Source organism: Peromyscus eremicus, unplaced genomic scaffold (genome assembly GCF_949786415.1).
Source record: "Peromyscus eremicus unplaced genomic scaffold, PerEre_H2_v1 PerEre#2#chrX_unloc_2, whole genome shotgun sequence".
NCBI classification, from domain to species: Eukaryota; Metazoa; Chordata; class Mammalia; order Rodentia; family Cricetidae; genus Peromyscus; species Peromyscus eremicus.
The window spans coordinates 4,673,258-4,698,935 of NW_026734289.1; the positions used below are offsets into that span (position 1 = coordinate 4,673,258).

Consider the following 25,678-nt stretch of genomic DNA (forward strand, 5'->3'; position numbering starts at 1 on the left):
CCACCTCTGTCACAATCTCTCTCCTCTGCACAGCCCTCCACCTCCCACCCCTAACCTCCCACCTCCCGACCCTACCCTACACCAAATACCAGGCACCACTCAGGAAACTTCTCTTTCCGTTCTCTAACTTCCCTAAGACCCTGTTAGGCATGGAACTCTCTGTATCCTCTGTGGACACCCACCTACCTGTGGCAGGGCCTAGGAACACACAGGACTCGGCTCTCTCAAGAGATTCCAAGTGGACCGAGGACAGGTAACATAGAATCTGAGGGACAAGAAGCAATTCTCACTCTTAACACCAGGATGCCTACAGCACACACCCACCCTGTGTGTCCTTATGGATTTCCCTAAACATTCCACGTGTCCTCACACAAATTTCTCTCCACGGGCCCAGACCCATGGAACAGAAAGAAGTGTCCACAGACAGAGTGGGTCTGCCCACCAGCCTGCATGAAAAAAAAAAAAAAAGAAAAAAACACCAACCAACTAGAGAACACCCAACACCCCACAGGCAGATTCTCATTTGCTCTCGCCTTACTTTCTCTCTCTCTCATTTATCTATCCTCCTCTACCTCCACCTCCACCTCTATCTCTGTCTTTCTCTGTCCCTCACTCCTATGTACAGTCCCATCCCTGGTATCCAGGTTAGCTAGGCCATGTTCAGTAGGGAAATGCTTTTCACTCCTCAACAGGAAGCCTTCCTTCAATGAGCACTGAAAGTCTCCAGAGGCTCTCCTCCACACTGCTGACATCTTCCATGAAGAAGCCTAGAAGAAAATCACTCTCCCTGCCACCTGGAGACAAGCCTGTCTATGCTCTTCCAAATGTCCCTCTCTACAAATGCCCGGTCCTGCGGGCCAGGTTATTTGATGAGACCCGAGGAGGCACCTCCTGAAAGATCAATGGGGGCGAGAGAGAAAGGAGACCAGGCGCGTAAAGGAAGACAGAGTCAGTCTGAGTTGCGTTGAGGTCTCGTTTATTGACTGGGTGTTGAGGCATATAAACAGGGCTTCAGGCAGGGTGGGGGAACAGGGAAAGCATGGAGAGAAGAATGGAAAATTCCTAAGGGAGGGTGAGGTCGCTTTGGTCCCAGGCCCATGCAGCTGGCTGATTAGCAGGCTACTCCAGGAAGTTGTACAGCCCGAGGTTAGGCCAGGAACTTCCTGCCTTTGTAAGGTTTGATAAAGTAAGGACACCACTGTCTGGAATCGGTCCCCAACAGTTCCCCCTCTTTTCTCAAAAATGGACCAAGTCCATGTGATTGGGGTGGTCCAAGAGAGTCCCTGTCTTAGGTTACACAGGGGGCTTCCCACGCTCGGCAGCGTGCCGTGTTGAGCCGGTCTCGAGTGACCTCTGTACTCTGTTGTCTCCGGCGTGGGCCCTGTACTATTCCCGTCATTGAGTACCCTCTAGCAGGACCGTGGGGACTTAGGACACTGAATTTGAGTCCTTGATTGGGCTCCTGGCCGGCCTCCTCGGAATCTACTCTGTGATAATGAATCGAGACATGTCGTGGTAAGGTCGAATCAATCTGATTTTTGATAAACCAAGTCAACCGCTGAAAGGCCCAGGGACCAAAGGTCAAACCACCCGTGCTGATTTTCAAACTCCCTTTTTCTTTGAGCCAGCCTTTCCCTTAATTTTTCCATCGATTCCCTGACAATACCAGTATGGTCGGCATAAAAGCAGCATTCTCCCTTCAAGGCTGCACATAATCCCCCCTCCTTTAAAAAATAGTAAATCCAGACCTCTTATAAGCGAGGTTAAAGATTTCTCCAGAGCAGAAATGGATCTTTCTATGGCCTCTAGGTCAGTAGTCATAGCCATTTGTAACTGCATAAGGTGTTTGCTCTGGATGAGAGCAGTAGTTCCTGTACCAATTCTTGCAGTGATGCCCCAATACCTAACAAGAGGGCAATAGTCATAGACACAGGTTCTCGAGTGTATCTGCCTCTCTGCTCAAAGAATTCCATATCGGAGACTAATTGGACCAGAACATAAGAGTTTTCCCATTATCAATGGCAAAGCGAGCTTCCCCTTATGTAGTTTTTGCCGTCTGCAAGTGTGTCATGGGTTCCGAGGTGGATATTGGAATTCTAGCATCCTCAGTTTAGTGGTACCCAGACATGAATCATCATTTAGTTAAGACATCAGTGATATAAGAGCCAACATTAATTAGCAGAAGTACAGGGCCAAAAGCCTTGTGATGGCTGACAGAGTTCCTTATCCTCAAGCAACTTGGAACTTTATCTCAGGTTCCCTATGACAAGAAATTCCCTTTTGATCTAACATTCCAGGGTGGGAGGGAAACAGGGACGATGTTTTCTCTTCTATAATTACTTCCTGCTGACATTGGGACGTTGTTATCAAGGTCCTGGAAAGCCAGAATGTTAGTCAAAGACAAGAGGGAACGTTTTATTGACCTGCTGAAGAGATGGTATACATATCGGCTGAATTGGTCCATATCAGCTTTCAGCAAGTTCAGGGCTCATAGTCATTTGCAGTAGGTTGTCACCAGCAAATGATGCTTGGATGTATCTGTCAGCCAAGTGGAAACCTGTTGAGATAGATATAAACTAGGAACAGGAGTTAAAACTTATGAACTTATTTGGAACTTTTAGACCCATAGTCTTAGTAATTATAGTATTATCAATTTGCCCTGAAATCCATAGTGTCTTTTCTATCTAGAGAACCAAGTATAGATTAGACTGAAATTTCCTTGGCCCAATGAAAAGCATCTGTAAGTCTATATTTAGAACCTGTTTATCTTTTTTAAAGAGACTTATAAGCTTTAATTAATTAATCCATTGATCAAACAATTACTAAGCTGAGAAAACTATAGCTAGTCCAGTCATAAATGTCATCAAAGATCTGAGAAGGATAAACTTTACCTGAGTGCAGACTTTTAAGTCTATTTTAAAAAAAACAACATAGATTATCCATTACCCAGACTGCCATCATCCCAGGCTCCTATAGTCTTCATAGTGTTGGCAGGACAGGTGTCAGGACAGCATTGTCCACAATTCAGGTGGCATCTTCTTGTCGTTGTTCCATATCTTTTTTGGAGACCTTGGGAGTCATTGCTAGGAGCTGGGGAGCTCAGAGTCTCTGTTTGCTATAGTAAGCTTTTTATCAAATAATGTAAATGCCATATTCATCAGATCTTTGACAGGTTTGAGGACTATTATCTATTAAATGTATCTGAGCCAAACAAATCTAGGCCTAATCTTGAAAATATCTCTAAGTTTGGTAACAATAACCAGGCCAATTTGTTCTATAGATATATTAGTCAAATATACCTCTCAGTTTTTTATTTACATAGAACAGTTTATGTTTTAAACTAGTATCTGAATAGCCAGATGACTAGTATTAACTTGTATTCCTTAACACAAAAGACATGCAAACTCAGACATTCAAAACCAAACATACATGTGGCCACATTTTTCATTCATACCTGTAGAGTAGACAGACATTTTTACAACTATGACCCTTTGGAGTCTCAATGTAACAGCAGAATAGCAAGACAAAGAAATCTGAAACATGTTTCATTTTTTTATATATATCTCAAGTCATTTTTTATAAAAAACATTATTTTTTATCTTAACCAACAATAATTTGAAACCAATTCTCTTAAATGATGGCAAGTATTTGTAACCCATTGAACTCAAATGACCAAAACCCATTGTTATGCCCAGATCTCCCCCAAAGAAGCCATTGAGAGACTTAGGTACAGAATGCAAAAAGCAAGGTTTATTCAGATGAAGTAAGTTTACAAGCCTCGGCAGGGGGCCCATGTAAGGCAAGGAAATTTCTGTATCCTCTGTGGACACCCACCTACCTGTGGCAGGGCCTAGGTTCACACAGGATTCAGCTCTCTCAAGAGATTCAAGTGGACCGAGGACAGGCAACATAGAATCTGAGGGACAAGAAGCAATTCTCACTCTTAACACCAGGATGCCTGCAGCACACACCCACCCTGTCTGTCCTTATGGATTTCCCTAAACATTCCAGGTGTCCTCACACAAAATTCCCTCCAGGGGCCCAGACCCATGGAACAGAAAAATGTGTCCATAGACAGAGTGGGTCTGCCCAACAGCCTGCATGAAAATAACACCAACAATCATGAAAACACCCAACACCCCACAGGCAGATTCTCATTTGCTCTCCCTCCCTCTCTCTTGCTGTCACCCCCCTCTCTCATTTATCTATCCTCCTCCACCTCCACCTCCACCTCTATATCTGTCTCCCTCTATCCCTCACTCCTATGTACAGTCCCATTCCTGGTATCCAGGGTAGCTAGGCCATGTTCAGCTGGTGGGAGTGGAGGCCCTGAATTCCTAGACCTGCCTGGCAGGCCACTCCAAACAACAGTCCTGCCACCTTTCTGATGGTTCCTACACAATGCTCTCATCCACAATGCCCTGGCACCCCCCTGAGCCCCAAACTACACACAGGATGTACCACTTCAAACCTTGTGCTCACCTGAGCTGCAGCTGAAGTAAAGAGCCTTAAAAGACTTCCCCTACGTGCAAACCGGTCCTTCCCCTACGTCCTAAAGCTGACCACCACAACTCTTACATACTGAGCCTCTCAGGCACTGCTATGTCTTCTCTCAGGACTAGGCCACAATAATCCCAGGTATACATGCACACACACACACACACACACACACACACACACACACACACACACACACACAAAAGCGCTCCTGCATGCTCAGCAGTTCTAAGACTCCAGATAGTGCCCTCTGTTAATTTCAGAGCCTTCTCTAAGTATTCTTCATGCTGAGATGATGTCTGGACATGTGAGTTCAGGACAAGAGGTTTTCGACTTTCACTCTGGGGGTTCTCCCCGGGTATAAGATAAGTCCAGCTAGGCAGGAGAAGACAGGACTATGTGTGTCCTGCATGAAACAGAGGAGGCTTGTCAGGGGAGGCAGGAGCCATAAAACCTGGCCACTATGTTACCTAAAGTCCTGCCTGGCCTCTTTGTGAGCACACCTGAGTCCAAACCCTGTTCTGGATGCTTCTACTGGAATTCACCTTGAGCCACCACCTAGCCGTACTGGGTACGAACAATCAGGTTGGATAGGATGATGATTGGGGAGTTGAGGGTTCCAGATCCCTTACAGGGATCTGGGGATGTGGCTCTGGAGCTGGAACCTTTTCTAACAGGTCCCAGTCCCTGAATTCCACCTGTAGCACAGCTCAAGAGAAAAGCCAGTTGTAAAAGAAACAAAATGCAAGCCAGAGAGAAGGCCTGGCAGCCAGAGAGGAGAGGGGATGTAAAGAAGGGAGTTAAATGGATGACAGACATTTGGGCACAGGGGCTAGCAACCAGGCCTGAGACCCTGAGCACCTCCCAGAGAAGCAGGGCAGAGTTTGTGTGGTCTCCGGAAGTGAGCTGTGGATACTGCTAGGGAGGCTCAGACAAAAGCTAGGGGGTCCCGGGGTGGCCTTGTGCACCACGGTACGGGTAGGCGAGCTGGCACGCAGGCAGGAAAAGTTGCACACAACCACCCCCATGCAGCCCAGGCTGCACAATCCCCTGTGGAGAGGTCCTTTCCTGCTCCCAGACATGGCTGGTCACCTGGACCCTGCTTCCTCCTCCAGCTGTCCTGGGTCATGGAGCAGGCAAGAGAACGTCTTTGGTCCTAGGGGACCCAGGCGGGAGCCCTTCCATAGCCAGACCGCCTCCATTTCCAGGGAAGCTTAGGGACTTGCTGGCGGAATCGGCAAACTGAAAATTTGTGATGGCAGCAGTGCACCGAGAATGCCAAGGGCCAAGAGCGAAGGGTGCTCTCCCTCCAACCTACGGAAAGCAAAAAAAAGCAAAAGCTCCAAGATGGAAGCCATTTATCTAGGCTAGGACTGTCCAGACATTGTGTTCTAGGGCCGCTGCTAGGGATCTGAGGGTGTGCAGAATGTGAGGGTGTGGTGTGTAGATGGGGGTCACAGACCTTAACTGGTTCCTCCATTTTAACCTTTAAGCACTGCACTTTCCCTGACATACTTGGCTTTGTGCGAGCCCCTAAAGACCCTGCCTGTGGGTATGGTGGGGTGTGGGGAGAAGGGACTGTTGGTGTAGGTTGTCATGGAGGGGGCCAGGGGGGAATGTATGGATGTGGGAGCAGGCGCATTTGAGAGCCTGAACCAGACCCTAAGGGAGTCCTCCACAAACCACATCTGGATTCTAGGGGAGGAGCCTCACAAACATAATCATGGGGTTGGGGTTCAGGATCGTAGCCCCCTAGCAGCCAAACCAAGGTATTCTCACAGCTGCATCTCTGTCCTTTTCCAGCCATCACCCAAGAAACACACACACACACACAAACACACACACATATACACACACACACAGCTGCTTTTAGAGATTCAGCAGCTGTCTACATGACTCTACCCACCAGAGTGATCCTTACAACTCCTTGGGTCTACTGACCCAAGCTTCCAGGTCAAGGGTCCAGCAAAGAAGGGGCATCCCAGGCTGACCCCGGACTTGCTAGAGCAGTGGGGTGGTGGTGTCCCAAAACCAAGAGCACACGGGAAATTGTGTCACCAGGGGAGATTACCGCCCAACTCAATGGGACCCTAGGCCCAGCACCAGGTTCCCACCTGGCAGAAAGCCACTCCCGGATAGACACAAGGGAAAAGGGCAGGCAGCTGTGTACACTGGTCACGACTCCAGGGTGGGGGGGCCAGAGCTTCGTGTCCCATGGTCCGATGGTCTAATATTGAGATAGGAGAGGAGAAGGGCTTCCTTCCAAAACCTTGGCCTCCAAGGTGAAGTGCATGCAGGTGGATGCTGCCCCACATCACCAGGAGCAGGGACCACTGGAGGTCGGGGACATCCACAACCTCGCTTCAACAGGCAGGCCAGCCAGGGCCCTGAGGTGGAGACAAGGATACATCAAAAGAAGAAACATTGCACTCACCTGCCCTCTTGCCTACCAAACCCTGGGCTCAGGCCCCTACATTAACTGTCTCCTGGGCAGCACCAGGCAACCATTCTGACCTACCTCCAGCTCTGTTACAATCCCTCTCCTCTGCACAGCCCTCCACCTCCCACCCCTAACCTCCCACCTCCCGACCCTACCCTACACCAAATACCAGGCACCACTCAGGAAACTTCTCTTTCCATTCTCTAACTTCCCCAAGACCCTGTCAGGCATGGAACTCTCTGTATCCTCTGTGGACACCCACCTACCTGTGGCAGGGCCTAGGTACACACAGGATTCAGCTCTCTCAAGAGATTCAAGTGGACCGAGGGCAGGCAACATAAAAGCTGAGGGACAAGAAGCAATTCTCACTCTTAACACCAGGATACCTGCAGCACCCACCCACCCTGTCTGTCCTTATGGATTTCCCTAAACATTCCACGTGTCATCACCAAAATTCCCTCCAGGGGCCCAGACCCATGGAACAGAAAAAAGTGTTCATAGACAGAGTGGGTCTGCCCACCAGCCTGCATGAAAAAAAAAAACACCAACAATCACGAAAACACCCAACACCCCACAGGCAGATTCTCATTTGCTCTCGCCTTACTTTCCTTCTCTCATTTAGCTATCCTCCTCTACCTCCACCTCCACCTCTATCTCTGTCTTTCTCTGTCCCTCTCCTATGTACAGTCCCATCCCTGGTATCCAGGGTAGCTAGGCCATGTTCAGTTGGGAAATGCTTTGCACTCCCAACAGGAAGTCTTCCTTCAATGAGCAGTGAAAGTCTCCAGAGGTCCTCCTCCAAACTGCTGACATCTTCCATGATGGAGCCTAGAAGAAAATCACTCTCCCTGCCACCTGGAGACAAGCCTGTCTATGCTCTTCCAAATCTCCCTCTCCACAAAACCTCCTTGAGACATTTGATGAGGCTAAAAAGGGAGCTTCACACTGCTGGGTTTGGAGGCCCTGACTTCCTAGACCTGCCTGGCAGGCCACTCCAAAGGACAGTCCTGCCACCTACCCGATAGTTCTGACACAATGCTCTCAGCCACCGTGCCCCGGCACACTGCTGAGCCCCAAACCACACACAGGATGCACCACTGAAAACCTTGTGCTCACCAGAACTGGAGCTGTACGATGGAGCCTTAGAAGGCTCCACTACATGCCAACCTGTCCTTCCCTCAACCCTGGCCTGACCACCATAACTCTTACATACTGTGCCTCTCAGGCACTGCTTATGGACACTCACAGGATTAGGCCACAACAAAACCAGGAACACAAAAATACCCAACACACACACACACACACACACACACACACACACACACACACACACACAGTAGCTTTCAGAGATCCAGCCGCTGTCTACATGATTCCACCCTCCAGGGTGACCAGTACAGCTGCCAGGATGGCCTTGGGTCTGCTGACCCAAGAAGCTTCCAGGTCAAGGCTCCAGCCAAGAGGGGCCTCCCAGGCTGACCCTGTTCCTTCTGGGGGCAGTGGGGTGGTGATGTCCCAGAACCCAGAGCACAGGAGAAGATGTCACACCAAGGGAGACGTCCAACCAACTGAATGGAGGCCTAGGCCCACCCCCGGGCTTCCCACCTGGCAAAAGGCTGCTCCCTGATGGACACAGGGCAAAAGGACATGCAGCTGTGGGCACTAGTTGGGGCTCCAGGATAGGGGGACTGAGTCCCGTATCGTCCCATATCCCATTGTCCCATTGACTAATATATAATGGGAGAGGAAAAGGGCTTACTTCCAAAACCTTGGTCTTGGAAGTGATGTGCATTCAGATGGATGTGCCCCACACCATCCAAAGCAGGGACCACAAAGGGGCCAGGGACATGCACGACCTCGCCTAAACAGGCAGGCCGTCCAGGTACGTGAGGTGGAGACAAGGACACATCAAAAGAAGAAACATTGCACCCACCTGCCCTCTTGCCTACCAAACCCTGGGCTCAGGCCCCCACCTTAACCGTCTCCTAGGCAGCACCAGGCAACCATTCTGACCTACTTCCACCTCTGTCACAATCCCTCTCCCCTACACAGTCCTCCACCTCCCACCCCTAACCTCCCACCTCCCGACTCTACCCTACACCAACTACCAGGCACCACTCAGGAAACTTCTCTTTCCATTCTCTAACTTCCCCAAGACCCTTTCAGGCATGGAACTCTCTGTATCCTCTATGGACACCCACCTACCTGTGGCAGGGCCTAGGCACACACAGGACTCAGCTCTCTCAACAGATTCAAGTGGACCGAGGACAGGTAACATAAAAGCTGAGGGACAAGAAGCAATTCTCACTCTTAACTCCAGGATGCTTGCAGCACCCACCCACCCTGTCTGTCCTTATGGATGTCCCACAATATTCCAGGTGTCCTACACAAAATTCCCTCCAGGGGCACAGATCCATGGAACAGAAAAAAGTGTCCATAGACAGAGTGGGTCTGCCCACCAGCCTGCATGAAAAACAGCCACAAACTAGAGAACACCCAACACCCCACAAGCAGATTCTCATTTGCTCTCCCACACTCTCTCATCCTGTCCCTCCCCCCTCTCTCTCCCTGTCGCCCCCCTCTCCTTTATCTATCCTCCTCTACCTCCACCTCCACCTCTATCTCTGTCTCCCTCTGTCCCTGTCTCCCATGTACAGTCCCATCCCTGGTATCCAAGGTAGCTAGGCCATGTTCATTTGGGAAATGCTTTGTATTCCCCAACAGAAAGCCTTCCTTCCATGAGCACTGAAAGTCTCCAGAAGCCATCCTCCACACTGCTGACATCTTCTTGATGGATCCTAGAAGGAAATCACTCTCCCTGCCACCTGGAGACAAGCTTGTCTATGGTCTTCCAACTCTCCATCTCTACAAAGCCTCCTGGAGACATTTGGTGAGGCTAAAAGGGGAGCTTCCTGGTGCAGGGGGTGAGGTTGGAGGCCCTGACTTCCTAGACCTGCCTGGCAGGCCACTCCAAAGGACAGTCCTGCTACCTACCTGATGGTTCTGACACAATGCTCTCAGCCACCGTGCCCCGGCACACCCCTGAGACCCAAACCACACACAGGATGCACCACTGAAAACCTTGTGCTCACCAGAACTGGAGCTGAACGATGGAGCCTTAGAAGGCTCCACTACATGCCAACCTGTCCTTCCCTCAACCCTGCCCTGACCACCATAACTCTTACATACTGTGCCTCTCAGGCACTGCTTATGGACACTCACAGGATTAGGCCACAACAAAACCAGGAACACAAAAATACCCAATACACACACACACACACACACACACACACACACACACACACACACAGAGAGAGAGAGCAGTTCTAGGTCTACAGATAGTGTCCTCTGTTAATATCAGAGCCTTCTTTAAGTGTTTCTCCTGCTGAAATGATGTCTGGACAGGGCAGTGCAGGACAATGGGCTTTTTGAACTTGACCCTGGAGGTTCTCCCTGGGTTTAAGGCAAAGGGAGCTAGGCAGGAGAACACAAGAAGGAGTATGCGGCCTGCATGTATCCTGCATGACACAGAGGAAGCTTGTCAGGGGAGGCAGGGACCATGTAACCTGGCCACCATGGTACCTAAGTTCTTCCTGGCCTCTTTGTGAGCACCCCTGAGTCCAAACCCTGGTCTGGATGCTTCTACAGGGATTCCCCTTGAGCCACCACACTGCCTTGAGCTCCTGGATCACTGGGTACACACAACCAGCTTGCATAGGATGATGATGGGGGGGAGGGACCTCGCAGACCACTTGTAGGATTCTGGGGTTTTGCTTTGGAGCAGGAACCTTTTCTGACAGGTTCCAGTCCCTGAATTCCACCTGTAGCACAGCTCAAGGGCAAACCCTGTCAAAGGAACAAAAGGCAATCCAGAGAGAAGGCCTGGCAGCCAGAAAGGAGAGGGGCTTTCAGGAGAAGTTAAATGGATGACAGACATTTGGTCACAGTGGCTAGCACCAGACCTGAGACCCTGAGCACCTCCCAGAGATGCTGGGCAGAGTTTGTGTGGTTTCTCAAAGTGAGCTGTGGATACTGCTAGGGAGGCTCAGACAAAAGATGGGCGGTCCTGCGTGGCCTGGTGCACCACGGTAAGGGCAGGCAGGCCGGCACACAGGATGTTTCCCCAAAACGACCATGATGCAGCCCAGGCTGCACAATCCCCTGCGGAGAGGTCCTCTGCTGCTGCCAGACATGGCGGCCCCAGGACCTGGGAGGCTGTGCTCTTGCCACCGGCAAGCCAAGTCTCGTGGCCCCGTCCGGAGCTGGTCACCTGGACCCTACTTCCTCCTCCAGCTCTCCTGGGTCAAGGAGCGGGCAAGAGAACCTCTTTGGTGCTGGGAGACCCAGGCGGGAGCCCTTCCCTAGCCAGCCAGCCCCCATTTCCAGGGAAGCACAGGGACTTGGTGGCGGAATCGGCAAACTGAATCCGCGTGATGGCAGCAGTGCACCAAGAATGCCAACCGCCAAGGGGAAAGGACGCTCCTCCCTCCGCCCTTCGCAAAGCAAAAAAGCAAAAAAAAAAAAAAAAATTTAGAACAAAAAAAAGCCAGAGTTCTGCCAAGTTTCAAGATGGAGGCCAACCATGTAGGCAGCGACTGGACAGACATGAGACTCTAGGGCTGCTGCTAGGGATCCCAGGGTGTTCAGTGTGTGTGGGTGTGGTGTGCAGATGGAGGTTACCGACCTTAACAGGTTCCTCCACTGCCCTGAGACACTGGGCTATGGATGCATGTCAGCCCATGAAGGCCCCGCCTGAGGGTATCATATGGTACCTGGAGAGGGTGTGGGTGGTAGAGGGTGTGATGGAGGGGGCCAAGTGGGGAGTGTGTGGGTGTGGGTTCAGAGGCACTTGAGAGCCTGCACCAGACCCTAAGGGAATCCTCCACAAACCACATCTGGATTCTAGGGGAAGGAGCCTCAGAAACTTACTCATGAATTTGGGGACCGGGACTGAGCGTTGCCCCCTAGCTGCCAAACCAGGGTATTCTCACAGCTGCATCCCTGCCCTTGCTGGCCCTCACCCCTAACACACACACACACAGACACACAGACAGACAGACAGACAGACAGACACACACACACACACACACACACACACACACACAGAGCAGTTTTCAGAGATCTAGTGTTGTCTACGTGACTCCACCCACCAGGGTGACCAGTACAGCTGCCAGGATGGCCTTGAGTCTGCTGACCCAAGCTTTCAAGTCAAGGTGCCAGCCAATCGGGGCCAGGCTGACGCCAGTCCTGCTAGGGCAGTGGGCTTTTGGTGTCCCAGAACCCAGAGCACAGGGGAAGGTGTGACCACAAGGGAGATGACCACCCAACTCAATGGGAACCTAGGCCCAGCACGGGCTTCCCACCTGGCAGAAGGACAGGCAGCTGTGGGAACTGGTCAGAACTTCAGGATCGTGGCCTGAGCCCAATGTCCCATGGTTCCATGGTCTAATATTGAGATATGAGAAGAGAAGGGCTTCCTTCCAAAACCTTGGCCTCCGTGGTGAAGTGTATTCAGGTGGATGCTGCCCCACATCATCCAAAGCAGGGACCACTAGGGGCCGGGGACATCCACAACCTCAACTCAACAGGCAGGCTGTCCAGGTCGCTGAGGTGGAGACAAGGACACATCAAAAGAAGAAACATTGCACTCATCTGCCCTCTTGCCTAAAAAACCCTGGGCCCAGGCCCCCACCTTAACCGTCTCCTAGGCAGTACCAGGCAACCATTCTGACCTACTTCCACCTCTGTCACAATCCCTCTCCTTTGCACAGCCCTCCACCTCCCACCCCTAACCTCCCACCTCCCGACTCTACCCTACACCAACTACCAGGCACCACTCAGGAAACTTCTCTTTCCATTCTCTAACTTCCCCAAGACCCTTTCAGGCATGGAACTCTCTGTATCCTCTATGGACACCCACCTACCTGTGGCAGGGCCTAGGCACACACAGGACTCAGCTCTCTCAACAGATTCAAGTGGACCGAGGACAGGTAACATAAAAGCTGAGGGACAAGAAGCAATTCTCACTCTTAACTCCAGGATGCTTGCAGCACCCACCCACCCTGTCTGTCCTTATGGATGTCCCACAATATTCCAGGTGTCCTACACAAAATTCCCTCCAGGGGCACAGATCCATGGAACAGAAAAAAGTGTCCATAGACAGAGTGGGTCTGCCCACCAGCCTGCATGAAAAACAGCCACAAACTAGAGAACACCCAACACCCCACAAGCAGATTCTCATTTGCTCTCCCACACTCTCTCATCCTGTCCCTCCCCCCTCTCTCTCCCTGTCGCCCCCCTCTCCTTTATCTATCCTCCTCTACCTCCACCTCCACCTCTATCTCTGTCTCCCTCTGTCCCTGTCTCCCATGTACAGTCCCATCCCTGGTATCCAAGGTAGCTAGGCCATGTTCATTTGGGAAATGCTTTGTATTCCCCAACAGAAAGCCTTCCTTCCATGAGCACTGAAAGTCTCCAGAAGCCATCCTCCACACTGCTGACATCTTCTTGATGGATCCTAGAAGGAAATCACTCTCCCTGCCACCTGGAGACAAGCTTGTCTATGGTCTTCCAACTCTCCATCTCTACAAAGCCTCCTGGAGACATTTGGTGAGGCTAAAAGGGGAGCTTCCTGGTGCAGGGGGTGAGGTTGGAGGCCCTGACTTCCTAGACCTGCCTGGCAGGCCACTCCAAAGGACAGTCCTGCTACCTACCTGATGGTTCTGACACAATGCTCTCAGCCACCGTGCCCCGGCACACCCCTGAGACCCAAACCACACACAGGATGCACCACTGAAAACCTTGTGCTCACCAGAACTGGAGCTGAACGATGGAGCCTTAGAAGGCTCCACTACATGCCAACCTGTCCTTCCCTCAACCCTGCCCTGACCACCATAACTCTTACATACTGTGCCTCTCAGGCACTGCTTATGGACACTCACAGGATTAGGCCACAACAAAACCAGGAACACAAAAATACCCAATACACACACACACACACACACACACACACACACACACACACACACACAGAGAGAGAGAGCAGTTCTAGGTCTACAGATAGTGTCCTCTGTTAATATCAGAGCCTTCTTTAAGTGTTTCTCCTGCTGAAATGATGTCTGGACAGGGCAGTGCAGGACAATGGGCTTTTTGAACTTGACCCTGGAGGTTCTCCCTGGGTTTAAGGCAAAGGGAGCTAGGCAGGAGAACACAAGAAGGAGTATGCGGCCTGCATGTATCCTGCATGACACAGAGGAAGCTTGTCAGGGGAGGCAGGGACCATGTAACCTGGCCACCATGGTACCTAAGTTCTTCCTGGCCTCTTTGTGAGCACCCCTGAGTCCAAACCCTGGTCTGGATGCTTCTACAGGGATTCCCCTTGAGCCACCACACTGCCTTGAGCTCCTGGATCACTGGGTACACACAACCAGCTTGCATAGGATGATGATGGGGGGGAGGGACCTCGCAGACCACTTGTAGGATTCTGGGGTTTTGCTTTGGAGCAGGAACCTTTTCTGACAGGTTCCAGTCCCTGAATTCCACCTGTAGCACAGCTCAAGGGCAAACCCTGTCAAAGGAACAAAAGGCAATCCAGAGAGAAGGCCTGGCAGCCAGAAAGGAGAGGGGCTTTCAGGAGAAGTTAAATGGATGACAGACATTTGGTCACAGTGGCTAGCACCAGACCTGAGACCCTGAGCACCTCCCAGAGATGCTGGGCAGAGTTTGTGTGGTTTCTCAAAGTGATCTGTGGATACTGCTAGGGAGGCTCAGACAAAAGATGGGCGGTCCTGCGTGGCCTGGTGCACCACGGTAAGGGCAGGCAGGCCGGCACACAGGATGTTTCCCCAAAACGACCATGATGCAGCCCAGGCTGCACAATCCCCTGCGGAGAGGTCCTCTGCTGCTGCCAGACATGGCGGCCCCAGGACCTGGGAGGCTGTGCTCTTGCCACCGGCAAGCCAAGTCTCGTGGCCCCGTCCGGAGCTGGTCACCTGGACCCTACTTCCTCCTCCAGCTCTCCTGGGTCAAGGAGCGGGCAAGAGAACCTCTTTGGTGCTGGGAGACCCAGGCGGGAGCCCTTCCCTAGCCAGCCAGCCCCCATTTCCAGGGAAGCACAGGGACTTGGTGGCGGAATCGGCAAACTGAATCCGCGTGATGGCAGCAGTGCACCAAGAATGCCAACCGCCAAGGGGAAAGGACGCTCCTCCCTCCGCCCTTCGCAAAGCAAAAAAGCAAAAAAAAAAAAAAAAAATTTAGAACAAAAAAAAGCCAGAGTTCTGCCAAGTTTCAAGATGGAGGCCAACCATGTAGGCAGCGACTGGACAGACATGAGACTCTAGGGCTGCTGCTAGGGATCCCAGGGTGTTCAGTGTGTGTGGGTGTGGTGTGCAGATGGAGGTTACCGACCTTAACAGGTTCCTCCACTGCCCTGAGACACTGGGCTATGGATGCATGTCAGCCCATGAAGGCCCCGCCTGAGGGTATCATATGGTACCTGGAGAGGGTGTGGGTGGTAGAGGGTGTGATGGAGGGGGCCAAGTGGGGAGTGTGTGGGTGTGGGTTCAGAGGCACTTGAGAGCCTGCACCAGACCCTAAGGGAATCCTCCACAAACCACATCTGGATTCTAGGGGAAGGAGCCTCAGAAACTTACTCATGAATTTGGGGACCGGGACTGAGCGTTGCCCCCTAGCTGCCAAACCAGGGTATTCTCACAGCTGCATCCCTGCCCTTGCTGGCCCTCACCCCTAACACACACACACACAGACACACAGACAGACAGACAGACAGACACACACACACACACACACACACACAGAGCAGTTTTCAGAGATCTAGTGTTGTCTACGTGACTCCACCCACCAGGGTGACCAGTACAGCTGCCAGGATGGCCTTGAGTCTGCTGACCCAAGCTTTCAAGTCAAGGTGCCAGCCAATCGGGGCCAGGCTGACGCCAGTCCTGCTAGGGCAGTGGGCTTTTGGTGTCCCAGAACCCAGAGCACAGGGGAAGGTGTGACCACAAGGGAGATGACCACCCAACTCAATGGGAACCTAGGCCCAGCACGGGCTTCCCACCTGGCAGAAGGACAGGCAGCTGTGGGAACTGGTCAGAACTTCAGGATCGTGGCCTGAGCCCAATGTCCCATGGTTCCATGGTCTAATATTGAGATATGAGAAGAGAAGGGCTTCCTTCCAAAACCTTGGCCTCCGTGGTGAAGTGTATTCAGGTGGATGCTGCCCCACATCATCCAAAGCAGGGACCACTAGGGGCCGGGGACATCCACAACCTCAACTCAACAGGCAGGCTGTCCAGGTCGCTGAGGTGGAGACAAGGACACATCAAAAGAAGAAACATTGCACTCATCTGCCCTCTTGCCTAAAAAACCCTGGGCCCAGGCCCCCACCTTAACCGTCTCCTAGGCAGTACCAGGCAACCATTCTGACCTACTTCCACCTCTGTCACAATCCCTCTCCTTTGCACAGCCCTCCACCTCCCACCCCTAACCTCCCACCTCCCGACCCTACCCTACACCAACTACCAGGCACCACTCAGGAAACTTCTCTTTCCGTTCTCTAACTTCCCCAAGACACTGTCAGGCATGGAACTCTCTGTATCCTCTGTGGACAGCCACCTACCTACCTGTGACAGGGCCTAGGCACACACAGGACTCCACTCTCTCAAGAGATTCAAGTGGACCGAGGACAGGCAACATAGAATCTGAGGGACAAGAAGCAATTCTCACTCTTAACACCAGGATGCCTGCAGCACACACACACCCTGTCTGTCCTTATGGACTTCCCCAACATTCCAGGTGTCCTACACAAAATTTGCTCCAGGGGCCCAGACCCATGGAACAGAAAAAAGTGTCCATAGACAGAGTGGGTCTGCCCACCATCCTGCATAAAAAAAAAACAGCCACAAACTAGAGAACACCCAACACCCCACATGCAGATTCTCATTGGCTCTCCCACCCTCTCTCTCCCTTTTGCCCCCCACTTCTCATTTATCTCTCCTCCTCTACCTCCACCTCCACCTCTATCTCTGTCTTTCTCTATCCTTTGCTCCTATGTACATTCCCATCCCTGGTGTCCACGGAAGATAGGCCATGTTCAGTTGGGAAATGGTTTGCACACCTCAACAGGAAGCCTTCCTTCCATGAGCACTGAAAGACTCCAGAGGCTCTCCTCCACAATGCTGACATCTTCCATGATGGAGCCTAGAAGAAAATCACTCTCCCTGCCACCTGGAGACAAGCCTGTCTATGCTCTTCTAAATCTCCGTCTCTACAAAGCCTCCTGGAGACATTTGCTTAGGCTAAAAAGGGAGCTTCCTTGTGCCTGGGTGAGGGTGGAGGTCCTGACTTCCTAGACCTGCCTGGCAGGCCACTCCAAAAGAGGGTCTCACCACCTTTCCAATGGTTCCTACACAATGCTCTCATCCATCATGCTCCGGCAAGCCCTGACCCCAAACCACACACATGAGGCACCAAACCTTGTGCTCATCTGAGCTGGTGCTGAAGGATGGAGCCCTAAAAGGCTTCCCTACATGCCAACCTGTCCTTCCCTTACATCCCAGAGCTGTCCACCATAACTGTTACATACTGTGCTTCTCCGCCACTGCTTATGGCTTCTCACAGGACTAGGCCACAAAAATCCCAGGTATACACAAACACCCAACACACACACACACACACACACACACACACACACACACACACAAACACACAAACACACAAGCACTCCTCCATGCTTAGCAGTTCTAGGACTCTAGATAGAGCTTTCTGTTAATTTCAGAGCCTTCTAGAAGTATTCTTCCATCTGAGATGATGCTTGGACAGGGGAGTGCAAGACAAGGGGCTTTTGGATCTTTGACCCTGGGTGTTCTTCCTGGGTTTAATGCAAAGGGAGCTAGGCAGATGAACACAGGAAGGAGTATGCAGCCTGCATGTGTATCCTGCATGACACAGAGGAGGCTTGTCAGGGGAGGCAGGGGCTGTGAAACCTGTCCACCATGGTACCTAAGTCCTGCCTGGCCACATTGTGAGCACCCTTGAGTTCAAACCCTGCTCTGGATGCTTCTACTGGGTTTCACTTAGAGCCTCTACACTGCCTTATTGGGTACTCAGAACCAGCTAGCATAGGATGATGATGGCGGGGGGAGGTTCAGACTTTTTTTAGTGTTGTGGGGATGTGGCTGTGGAGCAGGAAATTTTTCGGACAGCTCCGAATTCCTGAATTCCTCTTGTAGCACAGTTCAAGGGGAAAGCCTTGTAAAAGAAACAAAAGGCAAACCAGAGAGAAGGCCTGGCAGACAGAGATTAGAGAGGATGGCAGGGAGTGAGTCAAATGGATGGCAGACGTTTGGCCACACTGACCATATGTCCCTGAGCTTTTGTGAACCACTCTAGATACCTGGTAGTATGTGTGTGGTTTCCAGAAGTGAAGTCTGGGTGCTGTTGGGAAGGCTCCACCATATTTAGTGGGTCATTATGTGGCCTTTTGCATATTGTGAAGTAGGGCATGAGAAATTCCCCACATCAACCCAGATGCAGCCTAGAATGGCATGATTCTCCATGGGACAGTGACAGCAATTCTTCTGAGAGAATATTTAATTTAAATACATGTGATCTTATACAGCATTCATACATATTATATATTTTTTATTTTTAATGTGTGTACAATACATATATATATATATATATATGATTATGTTAATTATTCCATCCTGACCCCTGTAGTTTCAAATGACATTTAAACCCCACTCTGTATCTTTCCTATAAGGATATAAACAAGGAGTAATTTCCTTGACATAATAATATACTTAAAATTGATGTCGACATATAAAAAGGTGTAACAGTCATAAAAGAAGAATTGTAAGATCACAGAGGTGTTTCAGGTAAAAGCATTTCCTTGTGTGTGTGTCTGAAAACCTGTGTCTAGATCCTCTGTCAACCATAGTGCCCCTGTTGTTCTACCTTTGTTTAGGTAGACAGAAATTAAAGAAGCGAGGAGAATTAAGCCAAAAATTTTAGGTCCACCATTTTGGAGTGTGCGCTGAAAATGCAAAAATAAGAGAGACCCTGTTTCAGACACGGTTAACAATGAAAACCAACCGGTTACAATTGTTCTAACCACTGTGTATACGTGCCTCATGCACTACACATACACACTTTGTGTATATATATATATATATATATATATATATATATATATATATATATACACACACTAGCACACACACACACACACACACACAGAAATTTAAAAGATAAAGTAAACTTCAAAAATAATTCTGCCGTGCTGAATGTGTTATAAAAGGCCTCTTATCTTAGCCTTGGGTGATGAAAGCAGGAGGATGTTGGGGACAAGACACTTAGTTTGAAAAATAATAGAGGAAGAGAACCTAAAGCTTCTCAGGTATCAAATCACCTTGGAGTATACACAGACTTGAGAAAGAGAGATGGCTATGTACAGGAAGTTCCTAGTTCCATGCCTGGTTCACTGATAAACCTTGATAAACCTTGTAGGGATGCAGAAACTAAATGGAGAGGTAACTTCTTTTGTGTTGTTTTGTGTATTAGGTCATTCCTTTATCATTCTAGACTATAGAGGTGGAAGCTTAAGTATTCCTACATTTGAGTAAAAACACAGCAAAAAAAAAAAATAGCCCATGGCTATATGTGAACATAATATTTAATCGTGGTAAATAAGTAGGAACTATGATATCAATCTCTTCAGAAACTTTAAGTTTTAAATAATGCTGCATTGGAGGCTTATGCTTCTTCCCACTCTCCCAACTCTTGGTTGAGGGTCGGTCGGAAAGAAAAAAGGAATTCCTGTCCCTCTGAGTGCTGGCCCCGCCCAGTGGATAACTGATCTATCCTAGATCCATCCCAGAGTCTCAAAGGGGTGGGAGCTCTGGACCTGGGAAAGCCGCGAGGGTTTCTTTACTACTTCCTGAGAAAATCTTTGACTCCATTAAGTGAGACACAGGGTGACTGAGGGAACCATGTAACGGGAAATTAGCATTTACGGGAGAAACAAACTTAAATATGTTTTAATAAGGATTAAAGTGTTGTGCCACCACACCCCTTTGAGTGTTTTGCCTGCATATATGTGTGTGTGTACCACAAGCATTCCTTGTGCCCACAGAGGACAGAAAAAGGAACTGAGAGGGCACTGGATTCCTTGGAACTGGAGTTATAGACACAGATGGCTGTGAGCTGCCGCAGAAGTGCTGGGAACTGTGCCTGGGTCCTTTGGAAGAGCAGTGGTTGCTTGCTCTTCAGGAGGGGCATGTCCTCAAGTTTTGGCAGGCAACCAAACCAATGGCAACAGCTTATATTGTCTGAGGAAATCTCTTGGACCATCAAACCACAAAACTCAAAGGAGGTTTCACACACCTGGCACCAGAGTTTTTCTCCTAATGTCTGTGCTTCCAGGGGAGGGCATTATTCCCCGGGATGGAATATTTCCAATTAAACTACATGTACATATTTTGTATATGCATTTTAAAGAAAGCCTATGAGAAATAGATCTGCCTATGGATTTTTTCAAACACCCAAAGCATTCTTTATCCATTCACTCTCCTGCTAGGTTTCCCACCCCATACATTACCCTCCCCCCAATCCCACCCCCACCCCCATCATTGCCCTCCCCACTTATGTTTTTCCCCATCTCCCCTTCCTGTCTTCATGGCACCTGTTCTCTACTACAGAGCCAAGAAACCAAAAGAGATATTCCTTTCTTATGTGTGCTCTGTGCTTGCTAAAGGTTTTAGTTGTTGTTGTTGTTGTTGTTGTTTTTGTTTTATTTTTCTAGAGACAGAGTTTCTCTGTGTAACCCTGGCTGTCCTGGACCGTGCTCTGTAGATTCAGACTAGCCTCAGACTCAGAGATCGAGCTGCATCTGCCTAAGTACTGGAACTAAATATTTGTGCTCCCACCTCCCAGTGTTAATTTTTTTAATTAGCAGACAAATTGTTGCCTTTCATTATTGATGAAATGACATTTTTATAGATGTGTTTCATTTTAATTTTTTCATTCCCCCTTCCCCCACTCTACCCTGTACCCCTGATTTCCTCTTTCTATCTGATCGTCCTGTACCTCCACTCAAATAGTCCTTCTCCTATTTGGTTGAAAGCAGCCCATTCTACTAAAAATTCCTTCCATGAATGTTCCTGATACCATTTTTCACATGACCTCAAGTGTGAAACAAGCTACATGTCCATTGACTGATGAATGTTTAAACACAATGCTTAAATGTTTTCAGTTTGTTGTTTCTGAAACAAGGACTCACACTGTAGCCTGAGCTGGCTGAACTACATCCCTAGCTCGTTTTAATCAAAAATTTGTTTTGAGACAGGGTTTGGCTAAGTTGCGCAAGCCAGCTTTGAATTTCCTACCCTCCTGCTTTTATCTCCAGAGTAGCTGGAGTTACAAGTGTGCACCGCCAGGCCAAGCAAGTGAGGAATAGTTTAATTCAAGTATCTTATCCAAGTTGGTCTGTAAGTTATTCTGTTCATTTTCTAAAAATATTGACAACATATTTGTATATCATTAAATATTTGCATCCCATTCTGGGTGACTGTGCTGAGAACTGAACCTCATGCTGAATATATACCCCAGTTCCTACATCTCTATATTAGCCCCTATATCTTTACATTTCTTTATTATTTCACTATGTCATTTAGGGAACTACATATGGCTTAGCGTTGGATTAGGGCAGGATGAATACTCTTTTTGCTCCAACGGTTTGACTGCCTGATTCAAAGAAGGATGTGGATAACACATCATGTTTCAGAAAGTTACTAGGAGGACCTGTGTCTGTCTATTGTAGTCAGACTTACATTTTTCACCAGCCAGTTCCCCCCAAAAAAACCACAAAGAAACTTCTTATTAATTATAAATGTGCAACCAATTGCTAAGGGTTGATTTTAGCTAGGCCTTGTAACTTAAATTAACCCATTTCTATTAATCTATGTGCTGCCATATGGCTCATGGCTTGTAACCTCATTTCCTACATGTCCTGCTTTCTCTGTATTTTGCCAATGACACTCAGACTCAGCCCTTGTCCCTCCTAGCATTCTGTCTGCCCAAAAAAATCCTGTCTAGGTATCAAACAATCGGGTTTTTATTGACAATGAGAGCAATACATATTTACAGTGCACAGAGATTGTTCCACAGCATTCTATAGCCAGCTAGAAATTACAATTGAGTTCAATGTTCAAGCCGGATGTTCCTCTGTCAATGTAAAAACAGCTTTTGTGGAGAGATAGCTCATTTGGTAGGTTGCTTATAGAGTATGCAGGAAGTCCTGGCTGGATTTGATTCCCAGCACCACAAAAATCAAGCATGGTGGTGCATGAATATAACCCCAGGAAGAGTTAGGACGATCAGAAATTCACGATCATCCTTGGCTACATAGTGAATTTGGGAATAGCCTGGGCTACTGATGAATCAGCCTTCCTCCATATTAGATTTAAAGATAATCTTATAATAAAGACAAACTATGTTCATTCCTATTTATGATGAAACCTTTGCTTCTCAAGGATTGGGCTATATCTCACCTGTAACCTTACCTACACATGGTTCTCTATGGCCTGTTCTGAGAAAAGATAACCATATCTTTGCTTGAAAAAGTTGTTATGACTACCTGTTGTTATAACTAAATTGTTATGCCCATCTTACAACTATATCTTTGTTTGAGGAGACTGTTATGATTAACTTGTTATGCTTTTGTTCTGTTCCTGTAACCCCACCTACTTTGTCTACCAAATCCTCCCTTTTGGAAAGCCCCTACCTCTAAGCTACAAAACCTTTTTCTTCCTCATGTCCATCGTTGGCCTCTTGAACTCCAACTTAGGGGAGGGCAGCCCATGTACACAAATAAAAACAAAAAAGCTTGCTTTAATTAATTTGGCAATGATGACTTGGGTTGGTGGTCTTTCTCCTCTCATCTTTGGTATTAAGTTTAAGTAGCTCTCTCTCTCTCTGTCTCTCTCTGTCTCTTTCTCTCTCTCTCTCTCTCTCTCTCTCTCTCTCTCTCTCTCTCTCTCTCTTTGTGTGTGTGTGTGTGTGTGTGTGTGTGTGTGTGTGTGTGTGTGTGTTTTCAAGTCAGGGTTTCACCATGTAGACCTGACTGTGCTAGAACAAGCTCTGTAGACCAGACTGTCCTCAAACACAGAGACTTGCCTGCCTCTGGCTCCCAATTGCTGGGATTAAAGAAGTGAGCCACCACCACCTGGCAAGAAATTCTATTAGAAAAACCAGGAATGATAAAATCCTATGATATACTTGCAATATATTGAATTAGAGTTTTCAAAAACTTTTGGCTCCATTAACAATATAGGATTATGAATATGTGCTTGTAGCACACCCAGAACAATAGACATAAGATAGAACATAGAAAAAGAATTCCCTGCTTATTGCATAACTATTATTAATGAATTTCTAATGGCATGTGCCACCTCTGCCCTGTGTGCTCTTGCTCTCTGTGCCCCAGTTCTATTGATGGGAGCATCAAGTATGGGGGATCGAAGCTAGCTGGGTCAAATCTATTATAAGCTCAGTAATCATTTAATAATATTCTAAGCCTTTAGGTGGGTAGAAAGTAGTGATCTGTTGCTTTATTCCAAGAGAATTTCACTTGATAGTACAGGGATATTAGTTCATACAGAGAGGTGTGTAGTCTGAAGTTTTTTGTGTCCTGCCTGGTCACACAGCTGCTCAGACCCAAATAAACTTGCAGAGGCTTATATTAATTATGAACTGTATGGTGATGGCCTATGGTTCAAGCTTCTTACTAGGTAGCTCTTATAACTACAATCAGCCCATTTCTATTAATCAATATGTCACCACGTGTTCCATGGCTTTACCTGTGTGCCATTATGTGCTGCTTCTTAGACTGCAAGATAGTGTCTCTCCTGCCTCTTCTTTTTCATTTCCCTATCTCCCGTGGATTTTCCCACCTGGCTCCTTCCGGCCCTGCCATAGGCCAATTCAGCTTTATTTATCAACCAATCAGAGCAACACATATTCACAGCATACAGAAATATACCACAGCTCTTCCCCTTTTCTATCTAATAAAAAGGAAAGTTTTAACTTTCACATAGTAAAATTGCATATAATAGAAGAGAATTACAGTTATAATATCTAGACGATTTGTATTTGGCAAAAATCAATGAAAATATTCTATCTATCCTATATTTGTGAGTCTAAAGATTCGTATTTATCATTTATCATAACTAAGGAAAATTATAATTGTAATTATCTTTTCTTCAACTACATCAACGACTCCAGTAGGATATATTACCTAAGAAAACAGGAAGTGCATTGTAAGCAACTTCCAAAAATCTAAATTAACACAGATAGCGGGCTGCCTGTACATGTTTTTGTGTTTGAGTCTCATTCAGTTTTCTGCAAGGAATCACGACCACACCTAACAGCAAATTTGAAGTCTCTAAAAAGATGATGGGGCCCCACAATGACTATTCCACATGGACAATAACAATACCACTAAGCTGACAAACATCACCCAAAGATCAGCTTTGGACTCCAAACTGCTCAGGACAATTCCAAACTGGCTATCTGCGATGATCCAGCCTCACAGACTCCTTGAACAAGGACTTGAGATAAGCTCTGCACGTTTGCATTATGCAGAGACTAGACAACAAATGATATAGCTACCTCCCCCAGGACTTGACAATTAATTCAAATTTTTTCTTTTCAGGATCCCCTAAAGATGCCAGAAGTTCCAACAAACTAATTGGATTCATAGAATCTTTAACATTGCCTTACACACACACACACACACACACACACACACACACACACACACATACACTGCCCAAAGAAAGCTTGGAACTTCAGTTAACAGGAAACTGCCATTTGTAGTCAGCCATAATAAAAGGGTTACATAGTGCAACTACATGGAAGTTGAGAACCTTGCTTTGATATAAGTGTTTCTGGCACATACCCACCCAATTAATGCATTTATGAATGGACCAGTTCATTTCCAGAGAGGCTGATATGTGGCTCTTACACAGCTGTGACTGTGTTCCCACCCCTCACCTGTATTAACACCTTTGCTGCATGGTGAGAGCTCCTTGTCTTCCCTCTGGCCCAGAAAGTGCTGTTGGTCTTTTCCCTCTGGGTCCTGTGTGGTGTTTTGTGTTGTTTGCAGAAGTAGACCTTAGCTCAGTTACTCCAGTGGTGTTCGGTCTGAATCATCTGTGCATACATTCCTATTCTGTTTATTTGTCAGTAAGTAGCTGTCTAGGTGCTTAGTTAAACTTTTAACTAATATCATTTTGATAAATCTATGTGAGGTAGACCTGGTGACCCACATCCATGACCGCAGCACTCAGAAGGCAGAGGTAGCAAAAGTCTGCCTATGCTATGTAGCCAGATCTTGTCTCAAAACCAAAGACAAGACACAATCTTTTCAAGAGGCGCATGGGTAACAGGTGTAGCTAGAGTACTAGATTAGCATGCAGGAGGCCCTGGGTTCCATCCCAGCACTGCCAATCAAAGGTAAATGAACACCACCATTATTTGCCTACTAGGTCTGGATGCATGATTTCATACCTTGACCAGAAGTGAGTAACATTAAAATTTCGTCTTGCTCGATTTCACAGGCCAGAAATATAGAAGGAACAGGACTTCGCTCTTGTCTTTTCATTGGCTTCATGATCTTACTGAACTAAAAATAGCCAGCCAAGTTTGGAAGAATGCTTAGCGTGTGTA

General features: G+C 48.2%; 2 long non-coding RNA genes across 3 annotated transcripts in view; one reads left to right on the forward strand and one right to left on the reverse strand.

The window, feature by feature from the left end:
- Positions 1-25,678, reverse strand: part of LOC131901065 (uncharacterized) — a 93,656-nt gene that overhangs the window by 14,016 nt on the left and 53,962 nt on the right. The window contains exon 1 of one of the 2 annotated variants that reach the window (XR_009376322.1): positions 187-290. The exons of the other annotated variant lie outside the window; for it this stretch is intronic. This is a non-coding gene — a long non-coding RNA (uncharacterized LOC131901065). Of the gene's footprint in view, positions 1-186; positions 291-25,678 lie in introns of those variants that run through there. 2 annotated transcript variants of the gene reach the window in all.
- Positions 9,026-13,554, forward strand: LOC131901067 (uncharacterized). The gene is made up of 3 exons (XR_009376329.1): positions 9,026-9,205; positions 9,659-9,824; positions 13,378-13,554. It is a non-coding gene; the product is annotated as an uncharacterized LOC131901067 (long non-coding RNA).